Here is a 17,630-nt window from a genome sequence, read left to right on the forward strand (position 1 = left end):
TGTAAGTTAGGGATAGCTTGGCTTACTTTCTTGATGCCTTTATTACTCTTCTGGAATTTCTCATGATGCAACTGAAGACACATTAAAAATTGAGAACTACAGGTACATAATGGATCACAGAAGGTAAATTCAATAGAATGTACTCAGTCTTCAATCTTAAATTTTGGCTTATTTAATTTCTAAGAATGTGTATTATTGCCCTTCTCATTTCCTAGATTTTGAAAATAAATATAACATAAATCTAGATTTAACCAAACTCTCATTTGTGGCTCTGGAATCCTGTTCTCTAATTCTTATTTTAACCAACCCTCCGATCCTTCTTTGCCCTCACAAATACTCCTCTTTATTTCTCTAAGTAAATAAAAAAAATCTAAATTTAATTTATTTTACAATATTAAGTTTATTATGGATAAAAGATACAAAACTTTATGTATATGATTATATATTTTTAAAAATTACACTTGTATAAAACTTTTATGGGGCAGTGAACTGCTCCAAAATGAAGTCAATATTCTAGTTACCTCTTTGAGAATACACTGGAACAAAACTGAAATAGTAAGTCTTTCCCACTATTCATACCTTGAGTCCATAATGTAAACCTCAAACAATAATAAACTACTTTTACCCAGGCAACATAGAGGAGATTAAAAATAATTTCTCTTGGGGTGCCTGGGAGGCACAGTTGGTTAAGTCTATGACTCTTGGTCTCAGTTCAGGTCTTGATATCATTCATGGTTGAGTTCAAGTCCCACACTGGGCTCTATTCTGGGTATGGAGCCTACTTGAAAAAAATCACTTCTCTGGGGTCCCTGGGTGGCTCAGTCAGTTAAGCTCCTGCTTTGGCTCAGGTCATGATCCTGAAGTCTTGAGATGGAACCCCATGTTGGGCTCCCTGCTCAGTTTGGCCCCTGCTTATTCTCTCTCTCTCTCTCTCTCTCTTTCTCTTTTGCTATCTCAAATAAATGGATAAAATCTTTAAAAAATCACTTCTTTTATAAAGAGTCACTCTCCTTTTGAAAAATTTGAATAAATGGCAAGGAGTAAGTTTATTAACTCTATGTTCCTTTAATTCCCCCTGCTTCATCCATTTTAAAGGAACCAATCTTCAACCATATAATAATAATAATAATAAAAATAATAATAATAATAATAATAAAAGTGATTTATAAGTTTAGATGGCAGAGAAAGTCACCTCTCCATAGGCCTTGAAACAATTTCTTTTCCTTTTAATTTTTTTAAAACATTTTATTTATTTATTCATGAGAGACAGAGAGAGAGAGAGAGAGAGAGAGAGAGAGAGAGAGAGGCAGAGACACAGGCAGAGGGAGAAGCAGGCTCCATGCAGGGAGCCTGATGTGGGACTCAATCCTGGGTCTCCAGGATCACGCCCTGGGCCGAAGGTGGCCCTAAAGCGCTGAGCCACCGGGGCTGCCCAACAATTTCTTTTCTTTTTAAAAAAGATTTGTTTATGTGTTTTAGAGAAAGAGTATGGGCAGGAAGGGCAGAAGGAGAGGGAGGGAGTGTCTTAAGCAGATCCCATGCTGAGTGGGGAACCTGATGTGGGGCTTGATCTCATGACCCTGAGATCATCACCTGAGCTGAAACCAAGAGTCAGATGCTTAACCAACTGTGCCACTCAGGTGCTGCCCCACCCTTTAAAAAGGTTTTATTTATTTATTTGAGAGACAAGGAGGAAGAGAGAGAGAGAGAAAGACAGAGAGAGCGAGCACAAGCAGGGAGAGGGCGAAAGGGAGAGGGACAAGCAGACTCTCTGGAGCCTGACACAGGGCTCCATCACAGGACCCTGAAATCATGACCCGAACTGAAGTCAGATGCTTAACTGAATGAGCCACCCAGGCACCCTGAAACAAATTATTTAACTGATTTCTTTCTGTTCTTTTTTTTTTCCTTTAGCTGATTTTGAGACTTCACTAAAGTTACCTACCTTCCAATTTTGTAAACATTATATGTCAGGCACTGTGCTCAGTGCTTTCCAAATATTTTTATGGGTTTTCACAATAATCATGTGAGATGTGTTTTAGTATTCTTTTTTTTTTATAATATGAAAATTAAAGTACAGACTTAGTAACTGGTGGAGCTGGAATTTAAACCCATCCCAATTGATCTAACTTTAATTGTTTGGTTCTTACACTTTTTAACCACACCCTTTAAAAGGTATAGAAACAATTTTCAGTGCAATATTGAATCTGCTGAAAAATTACTTATGCTTTTTAATGATGTAGTGCCAAAAACACAAGCTTCAACAGTACAAAATGCCAGAAAACCGTATTTAATGGCACGATGCAACTGTGATGTAGAATGTAGATGGAAGATTAATGTAGACTCTAATTGCCCTGACTCTTCACCCACATGGTTGAATTGTGCCAGTTCTGAATTATGCTGGCACCTTTAGGGGCACTATGCAAACTATTAGACATTATGCCTCAGAATTTTTAAACAGTGTTGTCATTACTGATGGACTCAATCGTGGAAGTGTTACACCAGAGAAGAAAAATGAAAACAGAAGTTAGGATAACTAACCCAAATCTGAGAGCTAGGAGATATCAAAGAAAAGCATTGAAGTTAATAGAAATAAACAAGGATTGGTGAGGATGAGGCAAGCATAGTTCAGTATGAGAGGAAAGCAGAAAGCAAGATGGTTCATGAATCAGGCTGCAAAATTTGCCGTGTTCTTAAGACAACCATTTCTGTGGATTTCAACATGTAAAGAGCACATCCTTTAGGGATTACATTTTTTTATCCATGCAAATATTGCACTAAAAATTGTATCCATTCATAACTGGAAGTAGAAAGTTGTTCTGCTCAAATCTGGTTATATTGTCAAACAAAGGCCAGTTTGCAATGTGAATACACTTTTGGGTTTAGTCTCCTCATCTATAGTTGCTATGATGATCAATTATGAACCAGAACTACTCTTTCTTTTCAATGATAGAGTCCATGACTCCTTGAGTCACCTTTAATTCTCCTGTTGGTACAGTTACAGTAGGCCTGGAAGTACAGAGAGCAAAATAGCATCGAGATGGACTAACTGTGTGAATGGTGGTATAATAGATTGGAGGCACAGGAAGAGGGCAAAGCCTCTGGGTTTGTGACACTAATTTCTCAGGTTGAAACCAGTAACCTGTGTCAGAAGGGCTGAGTAGTGGAAATATGTCAGACAGAAAGTTACATTTGGTCCTCTATACAAATGGACTTCCCTTGTTTGTGGTATATTAGATGTCACTTTGTCTCTTTTTAAATAGTTCTGTGTTTTATAGGATTCTTATCTGAGGCTGCTGGTGGGAGTAGAAAAATATTTCAGGAGGTAATAGAATTTTTGAATTATATTGCAACTGATATCAAGAGGTGTTATTTTGCGTGGAAGGATAGAAAAAAGTTTATGAATCAATGTCACTGTATTCAAGTGGAGATCCTAGTTGTCCTAATTATAGGAAATATATACCTATGATGGATTTGCATGTTAGCTTGTAAAGATAGGGATGAAAAAATCAAATGAAATAAAAGCTAGGTTTGGAAATTCCTTAAATAATCCATAAAGTAAAGCATTCGTGGCTTTGTGTTTATAGTCCTGAGTAGCAGTTTTAATGCCACGTCATGAGAAACATTGAATTAGACCAAAGAAAGCAGCCAGTCATCGGAATGTGTACAATCAGAGATCTTGGGTTTCAAACAATTTTGTCTTCAATAATTGTTAAACACTTAGCTGTAGTGAATAATTCTAAAGTATTTCTGCTTTTTAAAAAAGGTTTATCTTATACTCTTTTAATATTAAACCTCTGTATTCTTAATATAAAGCATTAGATTTTTTATTGCTGTGAGGATTAAACAAGGTAATAAATGTGGATACTTCCAACACAAGGTCTGACATAGAATATATGCTGAAATATACTGCTAGATTTGAATAAAAATTTTGCTTGATCAGGTATGACATAATCTGTTATTCAAAAAGTTGAAGGCAAAAATGTGACCACCCATCTCCCTGTGTTCCAAACTGAATTATTGTTATTTTCCCATGGAAGAGCTTTCATTCTCAAGCCTTTGTTTATTGATCTTACAGCCCTCCATAGAGCAGCTTTTTATAATGTGACTCCATTGTAAAGTGAAGTAATTTTCCAGCACCTACTTCATATGTCCCTACTGGATATTGAGCTGTAAAAGTAGTAGAAGGGCGATCTGTAGATACAGATTAAGGAATCATCAACATAGAGGAGGTAATTAAATGCATGAAAATTTCGAGGTCTATAGGAGAGTACAGCATAGGGTTATTACAGTATTTGGAAACTGTTTGAGTAGGAAGAAGAGTGAAATAGACAGAAAATGGAATATCATGAAAATTAAGTACTCAAGAAGCCAAAGGGGGAAAGTACTAAAAAAAAGTGGAGGGGCATGGGATTAATTATACACTTTACCAGCTATTTCTGGGTACTTTCTAAGTACATGAGAGATTTCATTTCTTGGATTATATATGGATTGGTGAGACGTGCAATTTTCGCCAGTGATGTATGCGTGGACTTAACCTAGGTCCCTTCCAAAGTGGAATAATTAATTGGTGTGAGACATTGCAGAGTTCTGCTTTCCATCTAGTTTGGCAAATGACAATGTTCATGATTGTGGCTGTTCCTCCACCTTGAGTCTCTGAGTGAGGTGAGAGAATCTCTCTCCCTCATTCCCTAGCTAACCCCTGATGGTATTATTTCATGAGAAAGAAATAAATTTGCTGTTTTAAATAATTAAAGTCTTTAAATTAGTTGCAAGTGCACACCTCTTAACTTATTTATTTATTCTCACTGGTCAGAGCCAATGGTAGAAAATGGCTCATTTAGCAAGAATGACAGATATGTGAAAAAGGAGGTAAGGACATTGAATTTAGTTCATTAGACCTATTAATATTTATCTGCTTACCTATACATACATACATTCAAATATATGTGTATGTATATCTACATGTATATTATATATGTGTATATATGCAAAGAGACATTTAAAACTATATATAAAGAGACTATATATATAACATATATATAACTATAATATATGTGTTATAAAACTATAATGTATGTCTTGAACTATTATAAAACTATTACATATATAACTGTATAAAGACAGACAGGGGACACTTTGTGCAATATTTTTGTACTGTGAGAAAAGTATACATAAGAAGCATGTTATGGAGGAAATGAGTGATGAAGGAATTTCTAGACTTTCATCTGAAATATTTGGCGACCAAAGGAAAGAGAAGAATAACAGAGTATTAGAGGAAGTATCAAAAAGGAGTAAGACTTTTTTTTTTCTTCTAAAGAGTGAGAAGACCAATACGTATGGATCATAAATGAGGAGAGATATGAGAAAGGGTGGGTGGTGCTAGAATACCTGGGATGAGAGGTTGGGGTAAGGTTCCAAGGGTCAGGATGGGATGGGATGGGATTGAATTCAGAGGTGGGTTACTTAGATTTATGCAGGAGGAGGGATGTCCCCTTCTTTGTAAATAGAAGGAAAATAAGAGATAGAGAAGCAAGAATGGGTTCAGTATTAACATCAAAAATGCATTTTCCATTTTATCAGGGAAGGGTGGCAGATCTAAAATCCCAGTATTTTAAAAGCCATTATATAAGTGCTAATTGCTATGGTTATTCTGGCATCATGCATACAGTGGACAGCATCCCTTCTGTACTCACTGCACTCAGAGCCTCCCACACAGCACTTCTCAACTTTTGAAGCAACCTTTCTCAGAGACATTTTCCATGTGTACTTCATACTCTGAGTTTTAAAAAACACAAAATTACATCCAGAGCGGCTAACAATTTGCAAAGGGTCTATCACCTTGAAAAGAATTTGCCATTAGTGTAAAGTTTACTTAACAAATTTCTACTGTGAGAGGAAGAATATGTGGGAGCAAAATTATAGAGGAAAAAAATGACTTAAGTCTATCTACCTTGATGTGGAAATTAGACCAGTGTGTAACTCTGAAATTACATATAAATGCCAAGGTCTAAACTGGGAGTTTTCAAATTCCGGTGAGCATCAGGATCACCGAGTAAGCTTATTAAAATGACAGGTTTTCGGGACCAGGCTGAAATTTCCTTTATCAGAATATTTTTTTAAAGATTTTATTTATTTATTCATGAGAGACACACACAGGGAGAGGCAGAAACACAGGCAGAGGGAGAAGCAGGCTCCATGCAGGGAGCCCGATGTGGGACTCGATCCGGAGACTCCAGGATCATGCCCTGGACGAAAGAAGGCACTTAACCGCTGAGCCACCCTGGCATCCCACCTCTGTCAGAATATTGAAGGGACAAGTCCAAAGTTTTTGTCTAATTGTTGTCTGGTTCTGAGTAGAGGGCCTGTACAACTTAGATACCAAAAAAGCCAGGATCATAGACCATAGAATATTAAAATCTGAGAGGGATCTTGGTGTTTGTCTTGCCAAATCTTGACTGGCTTCGAAGGTGTATGAATCCTTTTTACGGTCACAAAGTGGCACACAAGGGCTGACAATCAAAGATTTTGACTTTATCTCCTGTGTTTAACATTAAATATACTCATATGACTTTTGCCTGCTGAAATTATTCTACCATCTTCCGGGAAAATGTTATTACCTGTATTTCTAGACACTGCTTTTCTCTAAGTGCTTTAATTTATAAAGGTAAAGGAAAGCTACGTGTAATTTGTGGATTGATTTCCTGAATTTTATATATTTGTGGAAGGGGCAAATTACACATGTACGTGGAATGGTTTGAAGTACTACTTTCTTAAGCATATCTCCTTGCTCTCTGCCTTGTGTCCCCACCCAACCGTATGAACACAGTTTCTTTCTTTCCTCCAGAAGAAATTAATTTGGGAGTTTAAGTAGTTTGTTTTTACTCTGGTTCTTTAAAAGTTTGCAATGTTGGAAAGAGCTGACTCATTATCTTACCAATAGCTTCACAAAACAAATGGATTTTTGATTGTTTCCTTCTGTGATTAGAAGGCTTCAGGGCAGAAAGAAACTGCTAGAAACTTTTTGTTTGAGGAAAAAAAATATTGATACTATAAGTGGGGTGGAGGTGAAAAGGGGGAATTGGGAGGCAACTAAAGATAAACAGTTTATTGAACAGAATTTCTGGGGATTGGCCCAGGATGTGCGTCACAAAACAGTATTGAGGAGTTGATGAGAGGGACCTATCATTGATTATTTTCTGCCCTTATCGCCTTCAAATGAGAAGTTAAACCTAAGTCTCCATGTTTGTAAACAATTCCATATATTAAATCCCTTCTATTTGAAATACCTAACATGATTTTTTCTTGCTTGCTTGAAACCTATACTGCTATAACAACTCTATTAAGGGATGCATTCCAAACTTTGGTAAAGAGAAAAAATATTTTGGTTATTATATATTATTGTTCCTGTTGGATTCATTGATATATATTTTTTAAGATTTTATTTATTCACACAGAGAATGTCTATTATTTAGACACACACACAGAGAGGCAGAGAAATAGGCAGAGGGAGAAATAGGCAGAGGGAAAAGCAGGTTGCATGTAGGGAGCCTGATATGGGACTGGATCCCAGGACCCCGGGGATCACAACCTGAGCCAAAGGCAGACGCTCAACCACTGAGCCACCCAGGCGTCACTCACTAATATTTTTGTTTTGGAGTATTTAGCTTATTGCTGTTTTAAAAAATTTCTCATGTACTACAATTCTATAAACAAAAATTAAAATATAAAGTATTGGCTAGAAGAATATTCAGTATTTAGCTTTAAATAAAGCCTATCAAGAAAAAAATAGTTGAACAGTCCAAAATACCGATAAGAAAATGATATAAAGGGATCCCTGGGTGGCGCAGTGGTTTGGCGCCTGCCTTTGGCCCAGGGCGCGATCCTGGAGACCCGGGATCGAATCCCACGTCAGGCTCCCGGTGCATGGAGCCTGCTTCTCCCTCTGCCTGTGTCTCTGCCTCTCTCTCTCTCTCTCTCTGTGACTATCATAAATAAATAAAAATTAAAAAAAAAAAAAGGAAATGATATAAAGAGGTTATTTGGAGAAATATGAAATAGCAATGTACAATAATATGGAATTAGTGAATTGGGGTATTTCACATTAAAACATCAATGGCAAGGTGTTTTTATTTTCCATTAAATTGACAAAAATGAGAAAGAATGCCATCATCCAGTCTTGGCAAAGCTGTGGAGAAAAACACATTCTCAAATACTTTTTGAGAGCATGTGGATTGGCCTATCATCTTTTAAAGGGGGTTACCATTATGTACTACAATTTAAAATGTCCACATTTTGATATAGAAATGTCATTTCTAGGAATACATGCTTAAAACCTCAAATTTGCACAAATCTAAATAATTAGCGTTAAATAAGGTTATGCTATGTTGGTACTATTGGAATACTGAGCAATTTAAAAGAATGAATAAGGTTAAGGGTTTTATATACTAAAATAGAGAGCCCTAAGACTTATTTTATAAAAAAGCTAGTAAGATAATAAGAAGTATTGTGAGTCTATTTATGATTTTGTCAATTTGTATTTTTTTAAATATTTTATTTATTCACGAGAGACGCAGAGAGAGAGAGAGAGAGAGGCAGAGACACAGGCAGAGGGAGAAGGAGGCTCCTCGCAGGGAGCCTGATTTGGGACTCCATCCTGGGACTCCGGGGATAAGCCCTGAGCTGAAGGCAGACGCTCAGCTGCTGAGCCACCCAGGTGTCCCCTTCAATTTGTATTTTGTTGATATATTGTATTATGCCATGTGATACTAGAAAGTACATAAATATGATATTTAGGATGGCACTATAATGAATGCTGCTAGGCATTGCCCAGCAACCTGCTTAAAATGGAAGGACATTCCCCCACTTCTCAGTTTCTCAGTGGCTGGGCTGCCTGCTTACAGCTGTAGGTTCAGTCTTTTCTGGAAATTGTTCTTATCGAGAGTCCTGCTTCACTCAAGATCAAAGGGCATGCGTGTAATGACTAGTCATTGCCAGGGTAGGAATGCCCAGGCTCCTTATTGCAATTCAGGACAACTCTGAAGTGTCATCCCAGATTTCTCCATGGGTTTAGCTGCAGCGTTGGTTGAGACTGCATTGTAGCCCACCTTCCTCCTCTGACCACTCCTGCATTCTTCATTCTCTTTTTACAGATGTTGATCATGGGAGCACTTCCTAATAAACCTCTCACACAGAAGTCTCTGTTTCAGGACCCTTTTCCTGGAAAACCCAATCTGTAACACTCATAATTTATTAATAATATGCATTCCTGCTGAGGTTAATTTATTTTGGTTGTTAAAGGTTTTTATTTAAATTCCATTTAGTTAACAGACAGTGTAATATCAGTTTCAGGTGAACGATATAGTGATTCAGTGCTTCCATACATCCCCTGGTGCTTATCACAAGTGCTTTCCTTAGTTGCCATCACCTATTTCATCCATCCCACCCACCCTCCACATACCCTCTGGTATAAAGAAGAGCATTTCTTGGTTTGCCTTTATCTCTCTTTTTCTCTTTTGCTCATTTGTTTTGTTTCTTAAATTCCACATATGAGTGAAATCATATGGTATTTGTCATTCTCTGACTCATTTTGCCTTGCATAATACTCTATAGCTTCATCCACATCATTGCAAATAGCAAGATTTCATTCTTTTTTATGGCTGAGTCATATTCCATCGTATATATACCACATCTTCATCATCTATTCATCTATTGATGGACACTCAGGCTGTTTTCATAGTTTTGCTATTGTTGATAATGCTACTGTAAATATCAGGATGTATGAATCCCTTCAAATCAGTATTTTTGTATCCTTTGGGTAAATAGCAAGTAGTGCCATTGCTGGATCATAGGGTAGTTCTACTTTTAACATTTGAGGAAGCTCCATACTGTTTTCTTTTCTACTGAGGTAAATTTAAATGGATGTGAAAAAGAGGGCTTATAGTTTTTGTTATTTTATTGACACCTGACCTTGAGCTTTTATGTATTCATGTAAGTTGTGTCATACTCTGAGTAAATGTTACAGTCTTTTTATCAGTATATAAGCTATCTTTTTCTAATTTTAAAATAGTCCAGTAAAAGAATTTTACTTTATTTACTTGAAATTTTACTTAAGCAATTACCCTTTACCTTTTTTTTTTTTTTACCCTGAATTTGGAAGTTCAGAGTCTGCCTCGAGATTTTTATAAACTCATGGATTTTTAAGTTATCCTTGACGTTTAATTTCTGCTCACCCAAAAGATTTGGTTCCTGCCACTACTGACTCAAGCATTCTTCGCTCTTTCCACTCGTGTTAGTCCACATTTCACTTTCACCACTTCACCAGCCTCTTTCTTATCTCAAAGCAACACCAACATAGACTGTTATGTGGAATAGACTTTGTGGTAATGAAAAATAAAGAATAACATGGAATAGTAATTCATTTATATTTAAGGTAAGAAATCATTGTCCTCTCAGTATTTCTGCTACTGAAACATCTCTGTGGCCATTTTTCTTTGTTAAACTGTATTTTGACTAGCTTTTCTCTTCTTTTCTGTATGTTCTAAGGCTCTCCAAACCCTGAGACCTTAGCATGTCAAGAATAGATTCTAAAACCTACAACTTGATTTTTAAAGTAATCTAGCTCTCAACCTCTACTCTAGGATATTTTGGAAATTTCAATTTCCCTCAACCTATTTCAGATAAGCTTTTGGGCAATGTAATGCACATTATGTAAGAGCATATGGGATTAAATTTTTTTGTTGTTGTTACATGAGATTGGCCTTTTTCAGCCTGCCTTTCAAATTCAATCTGATGAGGTCCATAAATTAATCATTTTCATACAAGTATAAATAGAAACATTTGACTTAAGGAGTCTTCTACATGTCCACATAATCCCAGCCTAAAGCTCTATCTTCCACATTTCTGGATCACTCAATGATCCATAGCCATAGCCTTGTTTCTATGTTTACCATAGCCTTGTTGCTTAAACTATAAAAGCCAACTACTCTCCATTGAAATAAATGATTTCTTTGGTGAATTCCAGAGCTGTCATCTCTTCAAAACAGCTCTAATTTACCCTCATTGTTCCTAGTAATTTTATTCCCTGTGTATCCTAATGGTCTTTGAAAAGCATGCTATTGATTAATAGAGCCATTCCCTCAAACACTAACTGAGTCCCTTCTATGTGCCAGGCCCGTGGTGTTCGAAGTGCTTGGAGCACAATGTGAAACAAAACCTAGAGTTTCCTTTTTATCTTGGAATTTAGAGTCTGGTGGGGGGTTAAAGCTTATGATGTTCTATTTATCTATTTATTTACTACTTTACTTGCCAATACAGTAAATTATATATGTATGATAGTGTTAAGTTCTATAGTAAAAAATGTTTTGAGTATATTTGTCAGAAAAGTTTTGCTGATAGAACTATCTCCAAACATTAATGTCTTTCCCAACACATATTGTATTTCTTACTCCATCATCTGGAGTGTGGCTGGTTCCTGTGGCAATGGGGAGGGAAAGTGGTAAGGTAAGTGTGGCTTCTAAAAGCTTCCACCCAGAACTGATACATGTTATTTATTCTCAATCCATTAGCCAAAGTAAAGCAGATGGGAAAGTTGAACTTATAACTGTGAAGTATAGTTCCTTCATGTTCCTGAAGAGAGAAAAAATAGAATCTCTATAAAGCATTCTAATGACTTTTTGTATAAAGAACTGAGGAATTCGATGAGGATGGGTTGCATTTGTAAGTAGGTTTGTAAAGATAAGTTTCACAGAGAAAATATGATTTGATCCAAGACATGGGAGGCAAGAGTGTTAACCATGGATATAACTGGGGGTTGGAAACTCTCAGTATTAAAAAAAATACATTTCCAGATATAGGAAAACAGCCAGTGTAAAATCATCAGGCAAGAGTACACTAAGACTGTGTGAGCAACAATAAAGCCAGTGTGGCTGAAGTAGAATGAGGAAGATGGAGGGCAGCATGAGGTCATAGAGAGAACAAGAATAAGCAATAATATTTAGCGCCTTTAGGTCATAATAAAGACCCCGGCCTTTACTGCAAATGAAATGGGGAGTCACTGTGAGATTTTGACTTTCTTGCAGACTGAGCCTCACTCATCTGTTAGGTCTTCACTGCTCCTATTATGAATGTAATTTACTCTTTCCTTTTCCCTAATCTCTCTGGCAAATCCACTCATATTCCATCATCAATTTATAGTCTCCAAATTTGTTCAGTATCTCTCTGTGACTGAGTATAGGGACATTTCTGCCTTGCCAGAACTCTGCTGACCTCACTCCATCACTTAACCGCTGGTACCTGCCTCACCTCTCCTCTTGTTATTATGTGCCAAATTGCTTATGCTTACTGTCCCTCACACTTTCCAAAGCCTCTGACTCACTAATGCTGACCTTCAAAATCAGTTTTACTTGAAAAGACCAGAGGGCATTTTGGTATTTTCCGTGTAGTTTTCCTGTGTTTTCTCTACTAGAACACAATCCATATCACTGAAAGATGCTTGAGAGATGTATAGGAGCTATATTGCAAGGATTCCATAATTCCTTTCATTAGTGTGTGGCACAATGCAATGGATACCAATTGTGTTCAGAATAAAAAAGCCTTTGCTCAATATGGCAGTGTTACTTTTATGAAGCAAGGCACATTAATTCATGTTTACAGAGAGTTTTTTTTTTGCCACACCAGAAGCATATAGCATCAGATTACAACAGAAAGCCCTCTCAACTATTCTCGGGAGATAACCTTAATTAATACACTTGTTAGTCTATTTGGTCTGATATAACAAAAATATTCTAGACAAGGTGGCTTATAAACAGTACAGATTTCCTTCTTCTAGTTCTACAGGCTTCTACAGGAAGTCCAAGGCACCAAGAGATTTAGAGCATGCTTCCTGGTTCAGAGATGGCCATCTTTTTGCTGTGTCCTCACATGGCAAAGAGGCAAGGGGGGGATCTCTGGACTCTAATATAAGGGCACTAATCCCATTCATGAAGGCTCAACCCTTGTGACATAATTACCTGCCCAAGGCTTCACCTTTCAACACTATCACGTTGGAGTTTAGGGTTTCAACACATGAATTTTGGATGATGTAAATATTTAGCCCATAGCATTCTGCCCTTGGCCCCAAGTTCCTCCAAAATTTTTATCCTTCTCATATTCAAATAAATTCATTATATTCCAACAACCCTAGAAGTTTTAACTCATTCCAGCATCAACTCTAAATTCTAAAATTTAAAGCCTCATCTAAATCAGATATGGCTAAGACTCAAAGTATGATTCATCCCGGGGCAAATTGCTCTCTAGCTGTGAACTTATGAAATCAAACAAGTTATATGCTTCCAAGCACAATGGTGGAACAGACACAGGATACACATGTCCATTGCAAAAAGGAAATATAGGAAAGAAGAAAGAGATAAGGGATCCCAAGCAAGTTCAAACCACAAGGCAAACTGAGATCATAAGGCCCATAAGTAATCCTCCTTACTTGATGTCCTGCTTAGCAAGATGGACAGGAGTGGCTCTTGGCCTGTGTCCTGTGGCCTTTTTGGGCTGAGGTCCCAAGTCTATGGCTCCTTGTGGCTCCATCCTTTGAAACCTAAGTAGAGGCATCCATGACCACGTAACTCATGTAATCTTTATGTCAATAGAGATGGCACCATGGGAACACCACAAAAATTTGCCACCTGTACTGTCTAGAGGGGTGGCCATGGAGGCCTGCATGGTACCAAGGCCTACCACAGTCATACATGAACAGACAGAAGACCATGGAGTCTGTGTGTTGAGTGGAGCCTGGGATGTGAGGCAGTGCCAGGCAGCATGCACCGAAGTCCCACAGGTACTGATGAATCCTTCTTTGAAACCACTCTGGCCTCTGACCCTTCCACTCTGGGCCTGTGACAGGAGTAGCAGCTGATAGACTCTAAATTGCATTCAGGGTCAGTTTTCAATTGTTTTGGAGAATAGCTGCTAGCTTCTGTTGAGATGGCCGATCCATTTTAAACTTCTCTTGCTTGGCCACACCCTTACTGTTCTCTTCTGACCATGCTTCCTTATTTTTTACAATATAGATAGCATGAGAATTTTCCAAATCTTTGAGTTATACTTCCTTTTCACTTACCAATTCCATCTTTAGGTCATTTCTCACTTCTCACATTTTACTGAGCAGTTAGGAGGGGCCCAGCTGCAGCTTGTTTAGAAAAAGCTTCAGCTAAATATCTAATTTCATTTTCCCAAGTTCTACTTTCCACAAAATGCTGGAACATGAGCACAATTCATCCAAGTTCTTTGTCACTTTACGACAAAGATAATCTTTTATCCAGTTTCAAACTCATTTTTCTCATTTCTGTCTGAAACCTCATCAGAATGACCATTATCATCCACATTTCTACTAATATTCTCTTCAGGATTATTTACATGATCTCTAAGCAGATTGAGGTCTTTATAGTGCTCATCTTTTCTTTCTGAACTCTTATCAGAATTGTCTTTAAAAGTCCATTCATATGGTGTAGACATTTTCCAGCATAAGCTTCAGAATTTTTAAAGCTTCTACCTTTTCTAGTTCTATCTAAAATCAATTCCAAATTTTAAGGTATTACAACAGCACCCCACTTCTTGATATTTCTTTTTATCTTATTCTGTCCTGGCTATTATTACAAAAATGCTGTAGACTGGGTGGCTTATAAACAACAGAATTTTATTTGCCACCATGCTAGAAACTGGGAAATTTAAAATCAAGTTACCAGTAGAGTCCTTGTCTTGTGAGGATTCACTTTCTGGTTCTTAGACAGCCATCTTCTCACTGTGTCCTCACATGATGGAAGAGGTGAGGGGGCTCTCCTGGGTCTCTTTTATAAAGGTACTAATCACTCATGAGCACTCCACCCTCATCATCAAAACATCTCCTAGTACCAAAACATTAGGGGTTAGGGTTCCCACATTTGAATTTGGGGAAGGGATACACAGTCTATAGCAATATCTAAGCATAGTTTTTGGAGGGAGTTTTAGGGTTCAAAACCTGGCTCTGATATTTACTAGATTTGTGTTCTTGAATTCTCCTCAGTTTCCTTGCCTCCTAAAAACCAAATAGGGGCAGCCCGGGTGGCTCAGTGGTTTAGCACCACCTTCCACCCAGGGAGTGATCCTGGAGACCCGGGATCGAGTCCCACATCGGGCTTCCTGCATGGAGCCTGCTTCTCCCTCTGCCTGTGTCTCTGCCTCTCTCTCTGTCTCTCATGAATAAATAAATAAAATATTTTTAAAAAAAACCAAATAGGATACATCACATATGTATTGCTGCCTAGCATGTAGTTAAGTGTTCCATAAAGTTAAGTTGTTTTTATAATTCATGCTTTTGGAAGTCAGTGTCCACGTAAAGGCCCTAGAATACCCTTGATTTAATGGAATTATTTGAAACCTTCTAAGCTCTCTTTGGTCATAAACTGTCTTCTGGTTTTCTTAGATTTATTTTATACTGCTATTCCTGTGAGAGAAACCCCATAATAAATTGAGTGATAGTTATTGATTTCTTGGCAACACCACTCTTCCTCTTTAGTTTCTTTACCAACACCTGAATGAAATAGTTACCTCTGTCCTATTATTGGGACATTAGCAAGCCAAGTTTCTATTGGGTAGCAAGGAATGCTTGAGCTGTGGTGTGTGTACTGCAAGAGTCAAAGCTGTCTACCTATCAATTGCAATAGCAGTGAACAGCTATGTTTTATACAATGCTAGCTACCAATGAAAGGACTGAGGGCGAAAAGATCATGGCTATTCTGTAGCTTTTCCCAGCAGGCCTGTGGCTGCTTATGTTGGGTTTGTTTTGGAGATGTTGCATAGAAGCCTAGAAGTCATTCACCAATTTGAGTAATGAGAACTTCCAATGACTGAAAACAAAAAACTATTTTTGGAGTTGGGATATTCTTTGGTTATGTAATCACATCAGAGATGTCTACTCTTTGGTACAGTAGAAATACAGCATATGAAATAAATATTTATTTCCTAAATTAAAAAATGAAGAAAATCAGATTTACTTTTGTTAAGAATTCTCAAATGTTTGCTAAAAAAGAGATGAGCTGAGATTGCAAAATTAGATCTGAAAATTATCATGCCACTTTTATAGTCAGTCCTTCAGTGGCTTCCTCCTGATTCCTACCATTTGTTCTGTGAATTTCTGATCCTGGATTTAAAGGATCTGCTTGGTCCTCCCCTACACTATTGTTATAGCCTACTTCCTATTTATCTTCCATACATTCTTTGTGTTCTAATGAAACTGACCAAATCTAATTTTACCCAAACATACTCTCTAATATTTCTCTTCTATGTGATTACTAACACTGGCCTCAGTGCATAAAATTCTTCCCATCCATATCAAAATGTGCTCAGTATTCAAAGTCTACTTCAAATATCTTGTCCATGAAGTCTTTCCAGAAATCCCCTTGCAATTGATCTTTCCCTCCTCTGAAGTTCTATAGTCTCTTGTCTGTAACCCTTTTATGGTCTGTATATCACTCTTTTTTGGCCATACTTCTACATTTTCCTTATAGATACATGGCTATATATTCCTAAAAGGGATTTTTTTTGGTGATCTATGCAGGTATATTTTTGTTCAAGGTGAGGAGACAAACCCTTTCTAATATGCAGTACCTACAGCTTTTCTTTGGACAAATGCTGCTGGAGGGGTTTTGTTCAGTGAAAAGGAAGTGCCTGGGAAATCACTTCCCTCCAGCCCAACCCTTGCAGCAATGCTTAGTCAGTGTCCTTACAAATTTTGGATTATGGAATTCTAGGTCTCTTTCCTGTGAAGAGGTTGTGGAGAACAGCTCTGAGGTAAACTTCTACTCCAGAGCTATCTTGTAGTATCAGGCTCTATCTATTCTCTACTGGGATTTGAGATCATATCCCTTATGGGCTTCCTCCAATTTCCCATTATGTTTCCCCACTCCCTATACAGGTTCCTTCATGAGCACACCCTTAATAAATCATCTGCATAGCAATCGTCATCTCAAGATCTCTTTCCAGACAACCGTACCTAAGGCAGGTACTTACATGAAAAGCTATATCTGATTCATCCTTTTACTTCCCAGAGTTCCCAATGTAGTGTCCAGCATATAGTAAATCTTTACATGTTAGCAGAATAAAAAAAAAGAAGAAATGAATATATTAATAGTGACTTGCTTATTGGTATTTCAGAGAGAAGTCCAAGTGGCTACCTCAAAGAGTAGAAAAGGAAACTTTTGTCTACTGGCTACTGTCCTTTACCAAGTTCTCCACTAAAGCTATCAGCATTCCCTTCCCTATGATTATTCCAAGAATAAAGGTATAGTATCAGAAACATACTATTCATCTGTGCAATAAATGTTTATTGTATGTCTATTATTTATCATCATCTTTTAGAAGGATTTTTTATAATGATAGTTTTACTCTATTTTGTTGATGTAAAACAACAAGGTGTTAATTGACAGTGAAATGATAATCAGTTAGATTGAAGGGCACACATTAGATCACTCTCAAGAGAGTGATGTGATGTTTCCTCTTCAGTTAATGCTCACTCATCTGGTAGTGCTGAATTATGGAACTGGGCTAATAATTTTATTGCTGTTTAATATTTCAAATATTTATATTCCCAGAAAAGTGAGTCT

General features: G+C 37.3%; 1 long non-coding RNA gene across 1 annotated transcript in view; it reads left to right on the forward strand.

Annotated features, from left to right (window-relative positions):
• The window catches only part of LOC140627332 (uncharacterized), a 162,092-nt gene extending 144,781 nt beyond the window's left edge, over positions 1-17,311 (forward strand). The window contains exon 5 of the long non-coding RNA XR_012026139.1: positions 17,182-17,311. This is a non-coding gene — a long non-coding RNA (uncharacterized lncRNA). The remainder of the gene's footprint in view (positions 1-17,181) is intronic.
• The last annotated feature ends 319 nt before the right edge of the window (positions 17,312-17,630 follow it).

The sequence above is a fragment of the Canis lupus genome, chromosome X (assembly GCF_048164855.1).
Source record: "Canis lupus baileyi chromosome X, mCanLup2.hap1, whole genome shotgun sequence".
NCBI classification, from domain to species: domain Eukaryota; kingdom Metazoa; phylum Chordata; class Mammalia; order Carnivora; family Canidae; genus Canis; species Canis lupus.